The 22,192-nt window shown below is 46.5% G+C and overlaps 1 long non-coding RNA gene across 1 annotated transcript in view; it reads left to right on the top strand.

Annotated features, from left to right (window-relative positions):
• Positions 1-2,412: 2,412 nt before the first annotated feature.
• LOC144891559 (uncharacterized) overlaps positions 2,413-22,192 on the top strand; it is a 37,101-nt gene continuing 17,321 nt past the window's right edge. The window contains exons 1-2 of the long non-coding RNA XR_013622990.1: positions 2,413-2,452; positions 4,350-4,456. This is a non-coding gene — a long non-coding RNA (uncharacterized LOC144891559). The remainder of the gene's footprint in view (positions 2,453-4,349; positions 4,457-22,192) is intronic.

Below are 22,192 nucleotides of genomic sequence, written 5' to 3'. Positions count from 1 at the left end.
AGGACCATGATGCTAATCTGCAGCGCTTCTTGGAAGTGGCTCGTAAATACCGGCCGAGCCACCCCTCACGAGCAACTGTTCAAGTACCAACGTCGCAGCTCCAGTGGACAGCCTCTGCCCTCATGGCTAGCGGAGCTGGGGCCGGCTTTCCTGAAGCGAGTGGTCCAGCAGAGCAAATACAAACCGCTCGTGGACCGGGTGGAAATATTGGAAGCAAATCCGGAATACGCGCATGTCCGTTTGGCCGACGGTAGAGAGAACCACGTCGGTCCCGCATCTCGCACCTTGTGGAGAGGTCAACGGGCAGCCCGTCATGAGTGTATCGGCCGAGGCCGGCTCGACTACCCCTGCCCAGCAGTTGGATTCGCTCCCGGACGATGCTGAGAGCGGTGCCGCTGCTTCCCTGGCAGACCCCGGGCGCTTGTCACCTATGTCGCCTGCACCAGAAAGCCTTCCGAGCCCTTTGAGGAAATTGCCCAGCGAGGACGCCCTGCCTATACCTAGCGCTGGGGGCCCGGGCGTTGAATGTGTTTATCGCTCGTGAATTTGTCGGCTATGCCAGCCCCCGACATGTTTTGGCTGGTAGATCATTCGTTCTGCTTTAATCCATTGCACCTGCTGCTTTGATTACACCTGTTAGCCGTTTTCTTAAGGGAGGGTGAATGTGGTGAAAATGAAGAAGAAGAATGCCTTCGTAGGCGTGGAGCTTATTGAATTCCTATTTATGGACGAGCGCTCGGTGAGCGAGAGGGTCAGTATCTTGTCTGCTGAATGCATTATGCAGAGATGAGCGCTGGATCTTCTTGGTAAGAAGTGACTGTGATTGATGACTAATGTCTTAGAATGCTTGACTTTGCTTTATAATGCTTTATTAGCTTTGTAGGACTGATGAAATTATTTCCTGTTGTGTAGGATGCCAAATATCGATTTCAATGAAGCCTCGTATCTTGAAGTGAGGTCTGGAAGCTTTTTCAATACACACAGTAAAATAGTGAAACCTTATTTTATGCAAATGACAGTCAAACGTTTTATCTAATCAACCTAGACAGGAAAGAAGTATATTTCAGGCCTTCATCTTGGCTACGCCCAGTGTAGATTTTATCCATCCTCCGTAACGGTTTGCTCTTCATTGCCATCAATTTTTTGCACCATTTTTTTTTTTGGAGAAAAGCAAAAAAATTTTAAAATTGGTATTAAATTAAAATTAAATTGAATTAACATTTTATGCTCAAAGATAAAGTTATTGAATACTCAGAGTGGAGCTCAATTTATAGTAGAGTAGCATAAAGTAATGAATTGAGTTGTAGGTTTGAGTTGACGTATGCTGATTACATCCACCACCGAAAATCGATGGAGGTTATCTTTTCACCCCTGTCTGTCTGTTTGCTTGTCTGTCTGTCTATTTGTCTGTTTCTGTCTGTGTGAACAAGATATCTCAAAAGGTTGTGGACGGATTCGGCCGAAATTTAGCCGAGAGGTAGTGTATGTGACATGGACAAAATCATTAGATTTTGGTGAAGATCCGGATTCGGATCCAGCTAGTAGAATTTTTTTAATGATTCTTCACCATTGGAAGATAGGGCTAAAACCAATACATAGCAGGATATCTCAAAAAGTTATGGATGGATTTGGACGAAACGTGGTGGACCGGTTGGGTGTTTGACAAGGACTAATCGATTCGATTTTGGTGAAGATCTGAAAATTGACTCAGATACGATAATTATTTAATTTTGAAGTGATTCACCATTATATTTAATTATAGTGATTATAGTGATTCACCATTATAGTGATTCACCATTGAGAGATCGGGCGAAAAATGATATATAACATTATATTTAAAAAGGTATGGACTAGTTATGACTAAACTTTGTGGATGAGCTGGTTAGGTGACAAGAACAAGTTGATTAGATTTTGGTTTAGGTCCGAATCCAGATTCGGCCTATTAGTGGATACAAAACATAAACTGCTCAGCCTGGTGGAGGTATACACTCCGCTAACACGTGCTGTTCTAGTTTCAGTAGAAATGATACATCTACCTTAAAAATAAATTATTTATGCTCACTACTTATAATTGTCGCCTATTCGAATTGCCACTGGAATGTATCTGTCCAAAACTACGAGAATATATTGTTGTTGGCAAAGCTCAATTGATCATCAAATATAAACACTGCCGCAGACTGATAGGTAGTTTCATCACAATGGCTTTCCAATGCATATCAGATAACTTGTGATGCAGATCACTAAGATCTCAATTGCAATTCTCAACAGCTTTGCATTCGTCGAGGTGTGAATGAGGTGGTAACACCCAGCGAGGCCTTCATCGGGGCCAAGCGAGCAAGGGCGTGTCGGGACCTGGTTCGCGCCATTGACCGAGTGGTTCGCACCAACCGGAGCTGTTTTCGGATGACGTGCTGATGTCCTTGGACTTCGCGCCAGGCTCTGGGCCGACGTGGTGTGTGGTGCTGATATTTTGAGAGGCTTGATTTAATACCGCAACCTCTCAACCCCACCTCCTTTTCTGCTACCCCGCCGTTATTATTTGCTCGTATTTTTTATTGAAAGCCCACATTATATTATATCCTTATATATATGTGCACATTATATATATGTGCTTATTGACAGACTTGGCATTTAATATGGAATATTTTTTTTGTGGGAGTGAACTTACTTTTCAAGATGTCTTAGAACCAAAAGTTCATTGGAATTATGTTGAAATTATTCTATATTTTGTTAATGTGACCTTTAAAAGAAACAAAAACCACATTTGACATTTCGAAGCAAATAAATTGATCATTGAAAGTGACGTAAACTGACATCGAACTCAATTCATGGACAGTACTGTGTTAAACTTCTGTACGTTTTCCAGAAGTATCTCTTTATTTTGCACATTAGGCAAAAATTTTTTTAACAAAAACAAAAGATAAATTACGACTGGGATTATGGACAGTAAAATTACAGTTCAGTACTTCGTGTAACCCCCACGAGCATTCAGGAGAGCACGTACACATTGAGGCATGCTGTTCACGAGATTTGCCAAGGTTTGGACAGGAATCGCTTGCCATGCAGTGACAAAAGCCTGCTGCAATTCACGCACAGAGGTGGGCTGCTGGTCCAAGTGGTCGATTTGAAGCGTTAATTCTGCCCACAAGTTCTCCATCGGATTCATATCCGGGACATGGCAGGCCACTCCATATGCTCTACACCACGGTCAGCAAGAAAGTGTTGGATCATGCGAGCACGATGAGGCCGTGCATTGTCATCTTGGAAGACAAAGTTTCCTCGAAAGGCTGCACGAGCAAATGGAAGCAATGTTTCTTCCAGAATGGCCCTGTACTTGAACTGGTTCAGGTTTCCATTCAGAACAACCAGGTCAGTTTTGCCCCCTGCATGAAAAGCAGCCCAAACGGTCACCCCATCACCTCCAGCTTGGACTCTTGGCACTATACAATCTTTGTTGTAGGCTTCATGCACTTGTCTGCACACTCGGGCGTGGCCATATTGACGATAGACCAGAAATCTAGACTCGTCACTGAAGATCACGTGATTCCAGTGTCCTGGCTGCCATTGACGGTGCTCTCTGGCCCTCTGCAATCGGCGCTGGCGGTGTTGTCTTGTCAGGCGTGGCTTTCTCAGGGGACGCCTGGCACGATAGCCTGCTTGAACCAGTTGTTGGTTGACTAGCCTTCTGGATACAGGCACATTTGTCAGTTGCTGCCACTCAGCCCTAAGCCGATTAGCTGACTTGGTACGGCCATTGCGGACTAACCGGTGCAGCTGGCGATCATCCCTCCTTGTGGTTCTGCGGGTACGTCCTGGCCTCGGTATTGGAGTAGGGACACCCCTCTGAGCATTTCGTTTCAGGATCCTTGACACCTGACCTTAAGTGATGCCATACTGCCGAGCAATAGCACGCTGTTTCATGCCGTAATTATGTAAAGCCACCACTCCATGACCAACAGCATTGTCGAGTTGACGGACCATCTCCAGAGGAAGCGGCAATAACTTTTGTAGACGTGCAGCAGTTGTTTTCCACTAATACAGAATGCAACAACGCTTGTATACCCGACTGTGAAGCCAATCATCAAATGCACCTGTCTGTACATTTTGCCCTGCCACCTGTGATTTAATCCTGTTGTTGACTTCTTGCTGCGACAGACAATCAGTGACATGGTTCTTTTAACAAATAAATCACCAAAGTGTAAAAGAAACTCACCAGATTGATATACTGAGTTAAGAAAGTAAACCCAAGTCAAGAAAAAATATATATTCCATATTAAATGCCAAGTCTGTATATGGACCTCCGCTTCCGGTCCGCTCGAGCAAGGAGGCTTGCTTCGATCTCTCCACAGCATCGAAGTCCTTTCCAAGGGTGTGGTGCTGACCGTGCCGCCGTGGTGCTGACAGGGCAAACGTGGTGTGGTGCTGACCGGGCCGACGGTGGGAATATGCTCCGCAGGTTGGTCGGAGCGATGAAGAGAAGGACAATTTCTGGTGTGCGATAGAGAAGCTGATGGAAAACGTGAAAGATGAGGAAGTTGTTGTGGTAGGAGGAGACCTAAATGGACATGTGGGAAGGAGTATGGATGGTTTTGAGGGAGTTCATGGGGGTTACGGATATGGTGTGAGAAATGGAGAAGGTGAAAGGATTTTGGAGTTTGCTGATGGAGCTGATTTGTTGATTTGTAATACTCAGTTCCAGAAAGAGGATAATAAGGTTGTTACATACACGCCAGGTGGGTCGACGACAACCGTTGACTACCTGATGGTGCGTAGGCGAGATAGGGGGCACCTCCGGGACACAAAGGTGATCCCGGGGAGGAGGTTGTTTCACAGCACCACTTGGTTGTCTGCGACATAAGGGTGAAAGGTGCGAGGAGAGCTCGGTGGGTGAAGTACCAACCGAGAATGAAGGTGTGGAGGTTGAAAGAGGTGACAGTAAGGGAGGCATTAAAAGAGAGGCTGAGTAGGGTAGAGGATGATGTGGTTGAGCTTGAAAGTGGTTGGATGTCGATGAAAGCTAGTCTGTTGGGAGCCGTTGGTGAGGTATGTGGATGGACAAAAGGACCACCGAGGCACTCGGAAACATGGTGGTGGGATGATGAAGTTGGAAAGAGGATTGAAGAGAAGAGGAAGAAGTTCAAGAAGTGGCAGAAGGCAAAGGGTATGGGATCAGAAACAGCAGAGCATGAAAGTTATAAGGCAGCCAAGAAGGCTGCAAAGAAAGAGGTAGCAAAGGCGCAGGAGGCATGTAGGAAAATGTTCGGAGAACGCTTGGATTCAGAAGAGGGTCAGAGAGCAGTATTCAGGATTGCAAAGCAGATAGCGAAAGAGAGGTCTGATGTGATGGGGGTGAGTTGCTTGAAGGATGAAGTGGGACAAATCGTTGTGGACCCAGATGGAATTAAAGGAAGATGGAAAAGATATATGGAAAAGATATATGGAAATGCTGTTGAATACAGAGAATGAATGGGATGGCAACATAGGGAGTAACCCAGTTTTAGGACCGGCAGAGAAGATAACTGAGAAGGAAGTTGAGGAAGCGATAAAAGCAATGAAGAGTAGAAAAGCGGGAGGGCCGATGGGAGTTGTGGGAGATATGTTGAAGGCAGCAGGAAGTTGGCGTGTGAAGAGAATGACAGAGATCTGTAATCTGGTAGTGAAAGAAGGCCGTATTCCAGTGGATTGGGAACTGAGTGCCCTCGTCCCTCTATACAAGGGGAAAGGTGACCCTCTAGAGTGTGGCTCGTACCGAGCGATAAAGTTATTGGAGCATGGAATGAAGGTATTGGAAAGGGTGTTGGAGAGGAGGATAAGGAAGAAAGTGAAGATCGGCGAAATGCAGTTTGGATTTATGCCAGGAAGAGGAACGACAGACGCGCTTTTTATTGTGAGGCAGTTGCAGGAGAAGTACACGGAGAAGAGGAAGAAGTTGTTTCTTGGGTTTGTTGATCTGGAGAAAGCATTCGATAGGGTTCCATGCAAAGTATTGACATGGGCAATGAGGAAGTTAGGAGTGGAGGAATGGTTGATCAGAGTAGTGATGGCAATGTACAAAATAGCGCGCACAGCTGTAAGGACGAAGGACGGGAACAGTGGTGAGTTTGAGGTGAAGGTGGGAGTGCATCAGGGGTCGGCACTAAGTCCACTACTATTTGTAGCTGTGATGGAGGTGCTGGCTCAGAACGTAAAGGAGGGTTTACCATGGGAGTTGTTGTATGCAGATGATCTGGTGTTGATTGCGGAAAGTATGGATGGACTGAAGGAAAAGATGAACAAGTGGAAGGAATGTATGGAGACAAAAGGTCTGAAGGTGAATATCGGAAAGACGAAGGTGATGGCAAGTGGTAAAGCATGTGGTGAGGTGTAAAGAACTGGGAAGTGGCCCTGTGCTGTGTGCAAGAAGGGTGTCGGAGTGAACTCCATTCAATGTACAATGTGCGCTGAGTGGGTTCATCAAAAATGTAGTGGTCTGAGAGGGTCATTAACCAGTGTGGCAGCAACATTCAAATGTAAGGTGTGCATAGAGGGAGCTGCAGATGGAGGAAATGTTGAGTTGGATCTTGGAGATGGCATGAAGCTGGAAGGTGTGAAAACATTTTGCTACCTCGGAGACATGCCAAATGGAGAAGGTGGATCAGACTCGGCAACGGTTGCTGGAGTGAGATGTGCATGGAAGAAGTTTCGGGAACTCAGTGGCGTGCTGATGAGGAGTGGAGTGTCGTTGAAGCTGAAGGGAAAGGTGTATGCTGCATGTGTGAGAAGTGTTATGATTTATGGGAGCGAGACATGGGTAATGAACGTAGAGCAGCAACGAAGGTTGGAAAGGGTGGAAATACAAATGGTTCGATGGATGTGCAGAGTATTGTTGAGAGAGAGGAAGACAAATGATGAATTGCTAAAAATGATGGGAATAGAGCCTGTGATTGATGCTGTGAAGAGGAACAGGTTGAGATGGTTTGGTCATGTATTGAGGAAGGATGAAAGTGACTGGTTGAGAAGAGTGATGGAAATGAATGTAGAAGGAAGTAGAGGACGGGGAAGACCGAGAAAGACTTGGCTAAAGATGGTGGAAGAAGAAATGCGGGCAAGAGGGTTAACAAGGAGAGATGCAGAAAATATGGCAAGATGGAGAAGATTGTCATGGGGACCGCAAGGCTAACCCCCGCTCTAGCAGGGAAAATGGCCTTAAAATGCATGTTGTTGTTTATTGTTGAGGTGTGAATGAGGACACCCTCTGTTGGATCAGTTTCCTAACCGCTTTAGATTTCATTACAATTCACGTTCATCAGTCAACAAATGTGGTTAAATATTTTTGTGTCATCTGCAAATAGATACTTGTTATGGCATTGTGATCGATCATTTGATGCATATAATGGCCCACAATTGTCTCATGTAGAATTAATGGAAGAACTTACAACAAACAGTCTGAAGACTGATAGGTTGACAATTTGTACATCACATAAATGGCCTTTGTTCTTGAACTGAGGTCATTAAGTCATGTGACCATGTGAAATCACACTGACACTTTGCTAAACTATTCTTTTGTAGAAATTGGAAAAAGCAGCAAAGCTATATGTATATGGCTTTCTGGAAAAATATAGCAAAGCTAAAGCAGCATAGCAGCAAAGCTATCCATCAAAGCCCAAAAAATTAATATTTAATATTAATTACATATTTGCAATATATAACAAATATTTAATAAATCATGCAATTATTTGCATGAAGAAACACGGAACAAACTGGCTGCAGGTTTAGCCTTGGGAGAATAATTAGGATTAGAATGCAGTGCGTGAAACTCAAAGCACTTCAGAAATAGCTTTTTTGTTGTCCTCCCCTTGGCAGACAATGAAATGTGGGCAACGTGTGTCTAATCAAGATTTTAACCAATCCCACGCTCAAACATTGCACATTAACACACAATTCCTGCCAAAAAAACAAAAAGCAGAGCAAACAAGTTTGGCTTGGAAAAAAAATCGACTGGCATGACCAAGTTGAGTCAAAAACTAGAGGATTCGTGGAACACCTTACCCTGTGCAGTCTTGAGAAAAGTCAACACGGGGAGGGTCTGCGAGCTGCAAATTTGATTGGTTGAGATGACGTAAAATGCCGTAATATTTTGTCCAAGCACTGATGAACTGAAGGTTTTTGAAAGTGTCAAAAGGCGATTTGTGTTCTGCAGTGTTATAATTAAATTGAAACAAAATAAAGACTATAAAGGTTGTATAATTTTTTTTTTTTAAGTTTACCACTGTTGATGCAGCGTCTTATACACCACCGTATTTGAAACACTAGCAACGGTACCTGCCCTAAGGGCAGGGCTCCAATTGGGAAGCCCAAATGAAAAGGCAAAATATCAGAAATTGAAGGTTTTTATTAATTCTAAACGATTCATATAAACATCCGTTGAATCATATCACATGCAAATCATCAAAATCTAAACAGTATCTTTAGAATTTCAATAAAAGCCACATCACTGTTCATATCGGTAAATATTATTCCATCGTGTTTCAAATCGTGATTGATACACGATGATTGTGATGATCGTGATCGTGAATCGTGATCAATAATCGTGTTCACAATCGCTATGTCGTATGTACTCCCGATACGTGTACCAAATTCCCGATACGTGTAACTGTACCAAATCAACAGTTAAAAGGATTTTGAGCCGATAGCTGTTACGGCCTTGGCAAGATCGATGGAGACAGCAGCGATCTGTTGGCGTATTCACTGCCCATATAGCTATGTGGAATTCTCTCATGTAGAGATTAAACGTTACGGCTGTTACGGCCTTGGCAAGATCGATGGAGACAGCGTTTATTATACTTTTAATGAAGGACACTGTCTCAAGCCCCAGTCTCCATCACGGATGGGGCTCAGCGGTTTACCCGAGCCTGACGGCGAAGGGCAAGGTACACGCTGGCCCGTCCAGTGTAGCGTGCGTGCGGCCCCCGACATCGAAGGGCATTAAACGTTCATTGAAGGATTACGAAACTAAAAACATTACGAAATTACGTTCACACCGTCACGTCAAACACTACCGTGAACACATACATCGTCACAATGGACGTTATGCGAACGTGAATGTTATGTGGGAGTCCAAACCTGAGAATACTGGACACCAAAGCTGAAATTGGAAAAACGAAATCGCCTATTTTACTCCTGGAGATCCCAGGATTACCCACACAAAATATCGTTTCGATCGGTTGAGCCGTTTTTGCGGTACCTTCGAACAGACGGACAAACATTTGGTGAATTATCGTAAGCTTACATGAGTTATTCGTGCCTGTTGTTTGTGTCCTTTAAAACATCCCTAGAAACTAACTTTTGTGTTTGAAATGATTTTCAATTTTGTTTGACTGCCAGACAAGCAGACAGACTAAAAATATTGTTGCGGTTTTTCGAAGCCCGTTCCCGTTACAAAGGGGAGATGAAGCCCCTTTTTCTCTCTGGGTCTTCGAAACCGCGAGACCGAGTCGCCACTTCCGGGCAGACGTGGAAAAGGTTTCGGGACAATTTTGCACGTACCTTGAGTACCCACGCCGCAGCAGAAGCGGGGATCGAGTCTCGCACGAACCACGCGTGATTGAGTACACCCGAGCGGATGGCGTACCACGTGACTCGTGCTGTTACCTTGCTATAGAACCCGGGCAGAGCGATCTAATTCGTACCATGCTAAGCCAATTATGGAAGGGACGAAACGGTCGAATCAGAAGGAAGAACAGATTTATTTACACTATTTACAATGATTTGGTAGAAGAAAAGGGGGCACAGGGCAGAACTTTAAACAGTCTTAACTTATTTTCCCAGACATGGGCCCGATCACTCACACGGGGAAATGGAAGGAGAATGTTGGCACGCTGAACGCGCCTGCTTCGGTCGCTCCAGGAACAGCTCACCCTGTCGTGGCCCTCTGGCGGTCACAGCACGTGTCCCGGCAAAGGCAGGCAGGAAGGAAAACCTCGCGGCGCGTAACAGCGAAGGCAAGCAGTAGGGAAAACGCACGTCTGTGACCCGGCGCGGGTCGCTCTTTACAGCGCGATTAATACTGCGCAGAGCGCGGGGAGCAGGGCAAGTTCGTATACAACGGGGTTATGCGCATCTCCTTCTGAACTCAACTGACTCAACGCGTTTCCTCTGGGATCTCAAAACCCCGAACTGACGTATTCTGCTCCGAACTCCAATCTGACTTGCCCTGCGCTCATCTCATAACTGAGGCGGGGGGCTCTGGGCACAGGGTTATATCGCCCTGCCCTAGCACGACTTGAATGTTCCAAACCCCGCCTTTTGCCGCAGTGGTAAGTCACTCCCCTCGAGCCCTGATTGGCGGCTCGCGCTTACCGACGGCTCCTCCTCCGCCTTCCTTCGGCCTCGGTCGACTTGTTCAGGCCTGCCTCGTGGTATTCCGGCGCCAATGCCAACCCAAAGCGCCATAAGGACACCTAATTTTCATTATCCTACTCAACGCAAAACTAACACAGGAAAGGTCTACGCTTACATTTACTAAGAAATAACTGAGCTTAAACAAGGCTACATGTTGTAGTGTAACTAACTAGGAGGGGAAATTAACCTTTATTATAAAACCACAAAACCGCAACAATATTATCTCACGCCTCCCTGCGCATGCGTGATCAGGACGAGATTCCGTACAATTTTCCAATGCCAAAGCCAAAGTCCTGCTAAACTGCAGGTTCGTGTTCCCGATTCGTGCTCAAAATACAACATTCAATTGAAATTAAGTAGTTCCTCGATCATAAACAGACAGACAGAGACAGACAGACAGCAAAGTGAACCAATGATTGAACCCCTATTTTTTCTTCACGTGCAAGGGGTAAAAATGTTCCCTTCCAAGGAACTTAAACACAGGGGGAGGCCATTAGGCCCATCAAAGTCTGCACTAGTGTTGCCAACTTATGGATGGTTGTGTTCTATCATTTTTAGTGCTGAGTAATTATCATGCCATGGTAATTGTTATGCCATTGTTATGCCAATTACCAAAGCCATGGTAATTGTTATGAAATTGATTCAAGACCTCGTTCGCAGATATGAGGCTTTATTGAAATCGATCTTCACAAGTCCTACACTGTACACACACAAGCAATCGTCCCATTAGACCTATGAAGGTAATATATGAGTTAAAGCTTGCTAATACATTTTGCAATCAAACGACAGTCTCGTCTTACCAAGGCAAAAACCAGCGGAGATGTCATCGTAGCACAATTAGGCAGTAGAACACTCGTACTTATCCATTCGAGAAGCATCACACCTCCAAATCCTCTTCTTCTTCTTTATTTTATCACAAGCATCAAACAAGAAGCAACAAATAACATTTTAAAGGTCTTTTGGTATGACAGTCAAGGTTCAAATGATCCGTCGCAAACATTTTATGAGTCCCCTTATAAAACAGCATTTAATTATCAGCTAGCATGCAAGAAAATGCTATATTCAACGACAAATTGATGACTTCAATAGGCTGGCAGGATGGTCGAAAGCAGTGATTCTTAACTTGGGGTGCATGCACCCCCTGGGGGTGTGAAACATGCTGTATTTGTGTTTTTTCTGCAAAAAGAACAGAGTGCTAAGGATCTAATTATAAGTCCAATTCTAAGACCTGTGCTAAGTCTTTGCTTTTGACAAGGGGTGCAAGAAAATATTTGGAGAACCAAAGGGGCACGGGGCACCAACAAAGGTTAAGAACCACTATACTATATTAGACTATATTAGACCACTCTACACTATATTAGAGGTATGCACACTCACTTCTAAGCTGTCTAGCCTGAGTTTAAATCCAGACCTGGCTATAAACTGTCACCCCGGTATTTCACTGGCAGGGCGATTCATCGATGTGCGTGCCATCCCTCAAATAGCCGTCAAAAAAAAAATAAACAAAATTTCCCTTTCTCAACGTGTGCTGTTGTCTCATCATGTGCTTCTGTCCACGTGCGCTGTCTCGCCCCGCCCCCATTATCTCCTTGCCTTCCACCTTTTGCCCTGTTCACGTGACTCATGGTTGTCCCTCTCGGCCCTCTCCCCATTGGTATTTTGTGAATATAAGATTGTTCTTCACGGTTCTGTTTAATTATGTGTAAACTTTCCCCTGCAGTGTTTTATTCAGTGGTATATTACAACACGCTGTTTTTCTTCCTATTTAAAAGGCTCTTTTCAATTTCCTCTTCAACTCATTCCACTTCAAAAAAAAATTCAATCTCTTATAATTCTTCCTCATGACATGTCCTAAATTCACATTCATTCCACCCCTCCTCCATTGTTCTTAAACGGATCGCTAACTTGAAAATCACAATAAACCAAATTTGTTATAAATGTTCGTCTTTCATTAATCATCCACTTTCTAAACTCCCCCCTTGCCCCCTTCCCCTCCAAATCTTCCCCTTCCCCTCCTAAACTCCCCCATTGCCCCTCCCTTCCTAAACTCCCCCCTCACCCCTCCCTTCCTAAACTCCCCCCTCACCCCTCCCCTCCTAAACTCCCCCCCAACCCCTCCCCTTCAAATCTCCACCCCCCTACCATCCCTCTCCAATTCTCCCCCCTCCCCCTCCTCCTCCTCAAAGCTGCCTCCTCCCAACTTCCTCTCCCTTCTATCTCAAACCTCCACCTCCCCCCAACCTTCTACTTCCCTCTGCCTCCCCTCAAACAACCCCTCACTGTGCCTCATCCCATCACCATCAAACCTTTCATCCTCCTCATTCTTCCCTTTCTTGTAACTCTTCTGTAATCTCTGACACACTATCAACTGATCTCCCTACCTCCCCCTCTCATCCTTCATCTGACCCTACCCCTCCCCTCACCTGTCCTGCACCCGATGCTCCCCCTCTCTCCTCATTAACGGTATGGACCTCAAACATCCCGGGGCCTTCGCTCAAACCTGATTGATCTCTCCATTCAGGTTGCTTCTGACAATCCAGACTTGATCTGCTTAACAGAAACTTTCCTCCTTCAAGATGTCTCTGATTCCTTAATATCTCTTCCTGGTTACTCCCTCCTCCGGTATGATAGACCTGAGCCTCGTCCTGGTGGTGGGGTTGCTAGCTTTATCAAAAACTCTCTTCCTCACTCTCCTTGAACTGCCCTCTCTCCACCCCACCCCCAGGAGTACCTCTGGCTACGGCTTCCTCTCCGCTCCCACCTTTTGTTCATATGTGTTCTGTACCGTCCTCCAAACAGTGATGACTCAATTTACATTTCGCTGTCTGACAACATGGACCAACTTCTATAACTCATCCCAACTCTCTCTTTCTCATATGTGGTGACTTCAACTGTCATCATGCCAGCTGGCTGGGTGTGTCCCTCTCTCACCAGCCATGGCACCTCAGCAAAGGACTTCTGCGACTCATTGGGACTTACACAATCTGTCAATTTCCCTACCTGGATCTCAGTCAATGGAGTATCTTCTCTTCCAGACTTGGTTATGGCAAATGTCTGCTGCTCTTCTGCTGCTCCAATCGGTTCTTCTGATCATGTGCTTGATAAAGTGGACATCTCTCTGGCCATTCTCAGAGAGCCTCCTCAGCGTCGGCGAGTCTGGCATTTCACTCAGGCCGACTGGCATGGTCTGCAAGCAGCCATCAATCATCTGGACTGGTCTCCCATCTCTACTGCATCTGACAAAAATTCTTCCTGGGAATTCTTCCAAAGCAAACTGCTCTCTCCCATGCACAGGTTTATCCCATCTCGTCTACAATCATCTTACCCTTCCTCCCGTCCATGGTACACTGAATCTTGTGTTGAGGCAGTTGCCCTGAAACAACTTCCCTTTGCTCTTGGAAGGCAAATCCAACTGAAGGCAATCTCAGTTCCTTCCACCAAGCTCGGAACAAGTGTGTGTCTACCCTCAGGAGTGCCAGGAAGCACTATCTCTCCACACTCAATCATGAACTCTCAGACCTGTCTCCTTCCTCCAAATCCTGGTGGCGTCTGGTCAAATCCGTTTCTGGTGTTTGTTCCCCCTCCATCCCCTCCCTTACCTCAAATGGCTACACAGTGGACACCGCACGTGACAAAGCCGAATGCCTCAACTCTGTGGTTGCCTCAAAATGTTGTGTCCCTAACCCATCTCTCTCTGTTCCCACCTTACCCAGTCAAACCCAACTGCACCTGCACTCTGTGTCCTTCTCTCCTGATAAGGTGGAAAAGTTTTTGTCAAACCTCGATTCTGATTCTGCAACTGGACCAGACTGCATCAGCCCACGGGTCCTAAAATCCTGCTCTGCCGCTCTATCTCACCCTCTCTCTGTTCTTTTCACCCTCTCTTTTGCTCAAGGTCATCTGCCAGCATCTTGGAAATCAGCAAACATGACCGCTTTACACAAAAAAGGTGCAAAAGCAGATCCTTGCAGCTACAGACCAATCAGCCTGCTCCCAATTATCAGCAAAGTCATGGAATCCATCATTGCTTTGGATATCAAATCCTTCCTCTTCTCCAATGGCTTGATCTCCGATCATCAATTTGGATTCAGACCAGGTCATTCTACTCTGGACACATTGGTTCTGCTGTCTCAACAATGGATGGAGGTCCTCAATGCCAAACAGGAAATCAGAGCTATCTCCCTTGACATATCACGTGCCTTCGATATGGTATGGCACCCAACTCTGCTCACCAAACTCTCCTCCTATGGTATCCATGGAAATCTCCACGCATGGCTTGCGGACTTCCTCTCTGGTCGTCGTCAACGTGTGGCCATGAATGGATTTCTCTCATCTCCCCTTCCTGTTCAGGCTGGAGTTCCCCAAGGTGGTGTTCTGGGCCCTGTGCTCTTTCTGGTCTTCATCAATGATCTCTCCGACTCTCTGGAAAATCCTCTCTATCTCTTTGCTGATGACTCCACTCTCTGCCGTTTCATTCCTCATCCCTCAGATCGGCAGTCTGCAGCTTCCTCACTCTCTGCAGACCTGGACAAAATCAGACTGGTCAAACAAGTGGAACATGTCTTTCAATCCGAGGAGATCTCGCGAGATCACGGCGAGGTCACGTCTTTTCGAAGCTGCTCCATGCGCTCACGCTTTCGAAGCTAAGTGATATTTCTCAATTGTGTTTTTGTCGAGACTGTATCTATCTTTCGGTGTATGTACCTATAGCGTATCTTTTGGAAAATTTTCGGTGCTAATTTTTCGTACATGTATACACAATCGTCGGTTAATGGTATCGAGTATTCTGCGGCCTAGTACTCGTAGGCTTAGACTACCGTACTGTCTCCGACCTTGTGGTTTGTTTTTCTCTCAGCGATTCGTCGAATGGGCTGAAATTATTTTCGTTCTCTGTTTCGTACCAGTCGTTCACCCCGTACCTCCTTGTTTAATATCTGTACTCACAAAAAAAAAAAAAAAAAAACCCCAAAAAAAATATTTCCTTCCCAGGTCTTATTCGTTTATTTGTTGTTCTTTTTGTTCGTTCGTTCTTCGTTCGCGATCACACGGTTAGAAATGTATAATCTCTCCCCTGAACAACTATTTTCTCTCATATATTATAACACCCTTTTCTTCTTTTCCTACAAAAGGATGCTTTCGTCTTGCTCACCAAATCTATTCATTCCAAAAAATATATATAATACCATCTCTTACAGTTCCTCCTTTCTACATTCCCTAAACTATCCAGAACTACATCCCTCCTCCAGTGTCCTCAAACGTATTTTTGACTCGAAGGTCTCAAACTCATTTTGCAAAAAATGTTCGTTTCCCATGAATCATACACTTTTCAAAATCCAATCTCACCCCTCCCCTCCAAATCCTCCCCATCACCCATCCCTTTCAAATCTCCCCCCTTGCCCCTTCCCTCCCCTCCCTCCTAAACTCCTCCCACACCCCTCCCCTCCGAGACTCTCCCTCGCTCCTCCCCTCCTAGACTCCCCTCTCACCCCTCCTCCTCAAAGCATCCTCCCTGTTTCTTCCTCCTTCCAACTTTCACCTTCATCTCCCCAAACCTTCTGCCTTGCTCTTCCCCCTCCTCAAATAACACCTCACTGTGCCTCACCCAATCTCCATCAAACCTTTTGTCCGCCCCATTCTTCCCTTTCTCCAAGCTATTCTGAAATCTCTGACACACCTTCAACAGCTCTCCCTACCTCTTCCTCCTCTTCCACATCTTACCCTAGCCCTCCCTCCCCCTGTTCTGCTCCCGATGCTCCCCCTTCCTCTTCATTAACGGTATGGACCTCAAACATCCGGGGCCTTCGCTCAAACTTGACTGACCTCTCCATACAGGTTGCTTCTGACAAACCAGATGTGATCTGCTTAACAGAAACTTTCCTCCTTCATGATGTCTCTGATGCCTTGGTATCTCTCCCAGGTTACTCCCTCCTCCGGTATGATAGACCTGAGCCTCGTCCTGGAGGTGGGGTTGCTATCTTTATAAAAAAACTCTCTTCCTCACTCGCCCTCCACTGCCCTCTCTCCACCTCACCCCCAGGAATACCTTTGGCTACGGCTTCCCCTTCGCTCCCACCTTTTGTTCATATGTGTGTTGTACCGTCCACCAATCAGCGATGACTCCATCTACATCTCACTGTCTGATAATATGGACCAACTTCTATCTACCCATCCCAACTCTCTCTTCCTCATATGTGGTGATTTCAATTGTCACCATGCCAGTTGGCTGGGTGTGGGTACCTCTCTCACCAGCCATGGCTCTTCAGCAAAGGACTTCTGCGACTCACTGGGACTGACACAATCTGTCAATTTCCCGACCCGGATCTCAGTCAACGGAGCATCTTCTCTTCTGGATTTGGTTATGACAAACTTTCCTGAAAATGTCTGCTGCTCTTACTTCTGCTCCAATCGGCTCATCTGATCATGTGCTTGTCAAAGTGGACATCTCTCTGACCATTCTCAGAGAGCCTCCTCAGCGTCGACGAGTCTGGCATTTCACTCAGGCCAACTGGCACGGTCTTCAAGCAGCCATCAATCATCTGGACTGGTCTCCCATCTCTACCGCCTCTGACATCAACTCATCCTGGGAATTCTTTCAAAGTAAATTGCTCTCTCTCATGCACAGATTTATACCATCTCGTCTTCAGTTGTCATACCCTTCCTCCCGTCCATGGTACACGGAATCTTGTGGTGAGGCTGTTGCCCTGAAACAACTTGCTTTCGTCTCCTGGAAAGCAAATCCAACGGAAGGAAATCTCATTTCCTTTCACAAAGCCCGAAACAAGTGTGTGTCCACCCTCAGGAGAGCCAGGAAACAATATCTCGCCATTCTCAAGACCGAACTCTCTTATCTGTCTCCCTCTTCCAAATCCTGGTGGCATCTGGTCAAATCTGTTTCTGGTGTTTGTTCCCCCTCCATCCCCTCCCTCACCTCAAACGGCTTAACGGCTGACTCCGCACGTGAAAAAGCTGAATGCCTCAACTCTGTGTTTGCCTCTAAATCTTGTGTCCCAAACCCATCCCTCTCTGTACCCACCGTACCCAGTCGTACCCAGCTGCTCCTGGACTCTGTGTCCTTTCCTCCTGACAAGGTGGAAAAGTTTCTGTCAACCCTCGACTCTGATTGTGCAACTGGTCTGACGGCATCAGCCCACGGGTCCTAAAATCATGTTCTTCTGCTCTTTCACTCCCTCTTTCTGTTCTCTTCACCCTCTCTTTTGCTCAAAGTCATCTGCCATCTGCTTGGAAATCAGCCAACATCACCGCTTTGCACAAAAAAGGTGCAAAAACAGATCCCAGCAACTACAGACCAATCAGCCTTCTCCCAATTATCAGCAAAGTCATGGAATCCATCATTGCTTCAGATATTAAATCTTTCCTCTTCTCCAATGGCTTGATCTCTGATCATCAATTTGGTTTTAGACCTGGTCACTCTACTCTGGACATGCTGCTTCTGCTTTCTCAACAATGGATGGAGGTCCTCAACGCCAAACAGGAAATTAGAGCTGTCTCCCTTGACATTTCACGTGCCTTCGATACGGTCTGGCACCCTGCTCTGCTCTCCAAACTCTCCTCCTTTGGTATCCATGGAAATCTCCACGCATGGCTGGCGGACTTCCTCTCTGGTCGTAGTCAACGTGTGGCCCTGAATGGGTTTCTCTCATCTCCTCTTCCTGTTCAGGCTGGAGTTCCCCAAGGTAGTGTTCTGGGCCCTGTGCTTTTTCTGGTCTTCATCAATGATCTCTCTGACTCTCTTGAAAATCCTCTCTATCTCTTTGCTGACGACTCTACTCTCTGTCGCTCCATTCCTCATCCCTCAGATCGGCAGTCTGCAGCCTCCTCACTCTCTGCAGACCTGGACAAAATCACAGACTGGTCAAACAAGTGGAACATGTCTTTCAATCCTGACAAATCTCACACTCTTTCAATGTCTCTCCGAAAGGACCGACTGGACAACCCTCCCATCTACTTTCTCAAGAATCCTCTCCAAGAAGTTCTGTCGCTCAAGCTTTTGGGTCTCACTATCTGCCATGATCTTTCTTGGGAAAACCACATTTCCAAGCTGGCCTCCAAAGCCAGTCGCCGACTGGGCATCCTCCGTCGTGCGAAGTCCTTCCTTGGCACACCTGAGCTCCTCACCACATACAAGGCTTTCATCCGCAGCTCAATGGAATACTGTTCCCCCCTCTGGGCTGGTGCTCCTGCCTCACACCTTGCTCGGCTTCACGCTGTTGAGGCCAAAGCTTTCAGAATCATTGGAATCTCCTGCGATGTAGTCAACGCCGAGGGCCTTTCACTCACTCACCGCAGGCAGGTTGGTGGTCTTTCTGTCTTCTACCGACTCCTCTCCGGCCTTGCTCCCCCAGCTCTCTCTGTGCTCTGTCCCCCCAATATTCCTTCAGGTCGCACAAGATCTGCCTGCAACCCTCTTATGGTTAAACTGCCAAAGTCTAGGCTCTCTGCTCACCTTCACTCTTTCATTCCCCTTTTCTCCCGCCTCTGGAACAAACTCCCCCACTCCCTTCAATCCCACTCCTCCCTCCAGGTCTTTAAAACAGCTGTTCACCACCATCTCTTATCGTCCCCCATCGAAAACCTTGATCTTTTCTACCCCCGGTAATTCACCCCAGAGTCCTTGCAGTGTTCATATGTTTTAATCCTCTCCCACCTCCCCCCAAGTCCTCCCGATGTCCCTGCTCTCAAATGTTGTGTTTGTGTCCTTCCCCCTCTTCCCCCTCTCTTTTGTGTCCTTCCCCCTCTCTCCCCATCTTGTCTGCCGCTCCCCTTGTTTTTTGTGTTTTGTGTGTCGGTTTGTCTTTTTGTGTGATTAATGTTAGCTCTTTCACGAGCCTCGATCTTGTATACAAAAAAATAAAAATAAAAAATCCTGACAAATCTCACTCTTACGATGTCTCTCCGAAAAGACAGACTGGAAAACCCTCCCATATACTTTCTCAACAATCCTCTCCAAGAAGTTCTGTCGCTCAAGCTTTTTTGTCTCACTATCTGCCATGATCTTTCTTGGGAAAACCACATTTCCATCCTGGCCTCCAAAGCCATTCGCCGACTGGGCATCCTCCGTCGTGAGAAGTCCTTCCTTGGCACACTTGAGCTCCTCACTACATACAAGGCTTACATCTGCAGCTCAATGGAATACTGTTCCCCCCTCTGGGCCGGTGCTCCTGCCTCACACCAAGCCCGGCTTCACCCTGTTGAAACCAAAGCTTTTTGGGGGGGGGGGGGGGGGGTTTGCATACATAACCGAGGCTCGTGAAAGAGCTAACATTTATCACACAAACAAATCAAACAGACAAACAAACAAAGTGTATAAAAAGGGGAGCGGTAGACAAAATGGGGAGAGAAGGGGAGGCACATAAACACAACATTTGTGAGGGACATCGGGAATGTGTGGGGAGGGAGAGGGCTTGGGGGGGAGGCGGCGTTGGAAGGGGGGGGGGGGGGTGGGAGAAGTATAAACACAAGGACACCAAGGACTTCCAGGAAAGATGTTGGTATTTCAAAAAAGAGGATTTGGGGTGAAATTAGCGGGGGTAGAACAGATCAAGGTTTTGGATGGGGGAAGACAAGAGATGGTGGTGAACAGCTGTTTTAAAGACCTGGAGGGAGGAGTGGGATTGAAGGGAGTGGGGGAGTTTGTTCCAGAGGTGGGAGAAAAGAGGAATGAAAGAGTGAAGGTGAGCAGAGAGTCTTGATTTTGGCAGTTTAACCATAAGAGGGTTGCAGGCAGATCTTGTGCGACCTTTAGGAATATTTGGGGTACAGAGCCCAGAGAGAGCTGGAGGAGCAAGGCCGGAGAGGAGTCGGTAGAAGACAGAAAGACCACCAACCTGCCTGCGGTGAGTAAGTGAAAGGCCCTCGGAGGTAGCTTCATCACGGGAGATTACAATGATTCTGAACGCTTTGGTTTCAACAGCGTGAAGACGAGCTAGGTGTGAGGCAGGAGCACCAGCCCAGAGGGGAGAGCAGTATTCCATTGAGCTGCGGATGAAAGCCTTGTATGTGGTGAGGAGCTCAGGTGTGCCAAGGAAGGACTTCGCACGACGGAGGATGCCCAGTCGGCGACTGGCTTTGGAGGCCAGATTTGAAATGTGGTTTTCCCAGGAAAGATCATGGCAGATGGTGAGACCCAAAAGCTTGAGTGACAGAACTTCTTGGAGAGGATTATTCAGAAAGTGGATGGGAGGGTTGTCCAGTCGGTCTTTTCGGAGAGACATCGTAAGAGAGTGAGATTTGTCAGGATTGAAAGAGATGTTCCACTTGTTTGCCCAGTCAATGATTTTGTCCAGGTCTGCAGAGAGTGAGGAGGCTGCAGACTGCTGATCTGAGGGAGGAGGAATGGAGCGACAGAGAGTGGAGTCATCAGCAAAGAGATAGAGAGGATTTTCAAGAGAGTCGGAGAGATCATTGATGAAGACCAGAAAAAGCACAGGGCCCAGAACACTGCCTTGGGGAACTCCAGCCTGAACAGGAAGAGGAGATGAGAGAACCCCATTCAGGGCCACACGTTGACTACGGCTAGAGAGGAAGTCCGCCAGCCATGCGTGGAGATTTCCATGGATACCAAAGGAGGAGAGTTTGGTGAGCAGAGCGGTGTGCCAGACCGTATCGAAGGATTTAAGAATCTGTTCTGAAATCTTCTGAAATTCTTTCAGAACCATTGGAATCTCCTGCGATGAAGCTAACTCCGAGGGCCTTTCAGTCACTCACCGCAGGCAGGTTGGTGGTCTTTCTGTCTTCTACCGACTCCTCTCCGGCCTTGCTCACCCAGCTCTCTCTGTGCTCTGTCCCCCAAATACTCCTACAGGTCGCACACGATCTGCCAGCAACCCTCTTATGGTTAAACTGCCAAAATCTAGGCTCTCTGCTCACCTTCACTCTTTCATGCCTCTTTTCTCCCACCTCTGGAAAAAATCCACCACTCCCTTCAATCCCACTCCTCCATCCATGTCTTTGAAACAGCTGTTCACCACCATCTCTTATCTTCCCCCATCCAAAGCCTTGATCTTTTATACCCCCACTAATTCACCCCAGATCCACTTTTTTGAAATTCCAACTTGTTTCCTGGAAGTCCTTGCAGTGTCCATATGTTTTAGACCTCTCCCACCTCCCCAAGCCCTCTCCCTCCCACAGTTCTCTCGATGTCCCTGCTCTCAAATGCTGTGTTTGTGTCCATCCTCCTCTCTCCCCATCTTGTCTACCGCTCCCCTTATTTTGTGTTTTATGTGTCGGTTTGACTTTTCGTGTGATTAATGTTAGCTCTTTCACGAGCCTCGATCTTGTATACAAAAAAATGGCCATTAGTTGCAGGTGGATAAATATGCCATGGGATCCTTCACAAAGAGTATGTGAGCTAACGTTGGGACCATCGCCAAATTCCACATTTCTGCCCTAACCTATGGAGGGCATTGCATCAGTGGCACAGCCGCACCCTCAGGCAGTGATGTTGCATACGAAAGAATAATAAGAATAAGAAGAGGATTTCTTCAATTTATTGTATAACCAGACTCAGTGGTGTAATTATAACTGATATCTTCATCAGTAGCAGCAGGTAGTCATATATTGTCACAATTGTTGCATGTGCACACTTCTGTACAAGGAATATCCAAAGACACAGCATATGTCTGATTTGCATGTGCACTGTGCAGCACACACAAGTTCCATAATGTTTTGTGAAGGTGGTTGTATATTTATCCAGTCAATTCCTATGGTATCACTGATTCACCCATTTGTGCACCAATACAATTCCTCCACCCATATGTCCAATAAGAGACGGAGTCTCCGGACGCTGTTCTAA

The sequence above is a fragment of the Myxine glutinosa genome, chromosome 4, assembly GCF_964187855.1.
Source record: "Myxine glutinosa chromosome 4, kmMyxGlut1.1, whole genome shotgun sequence".
Taxonomy (NCBI): domain Eukaryota; kingdom Metazoa; phylum Chordata; class Myxini; order Myxiniformes; family Myxinidae; genus Myxine; species Myxine glutinosa.
The sequence above is the reverse complement of the archived record's forward strand: the minus strand, read 5'-3'. Positions and strand labels throughout refer to the sequence as shown.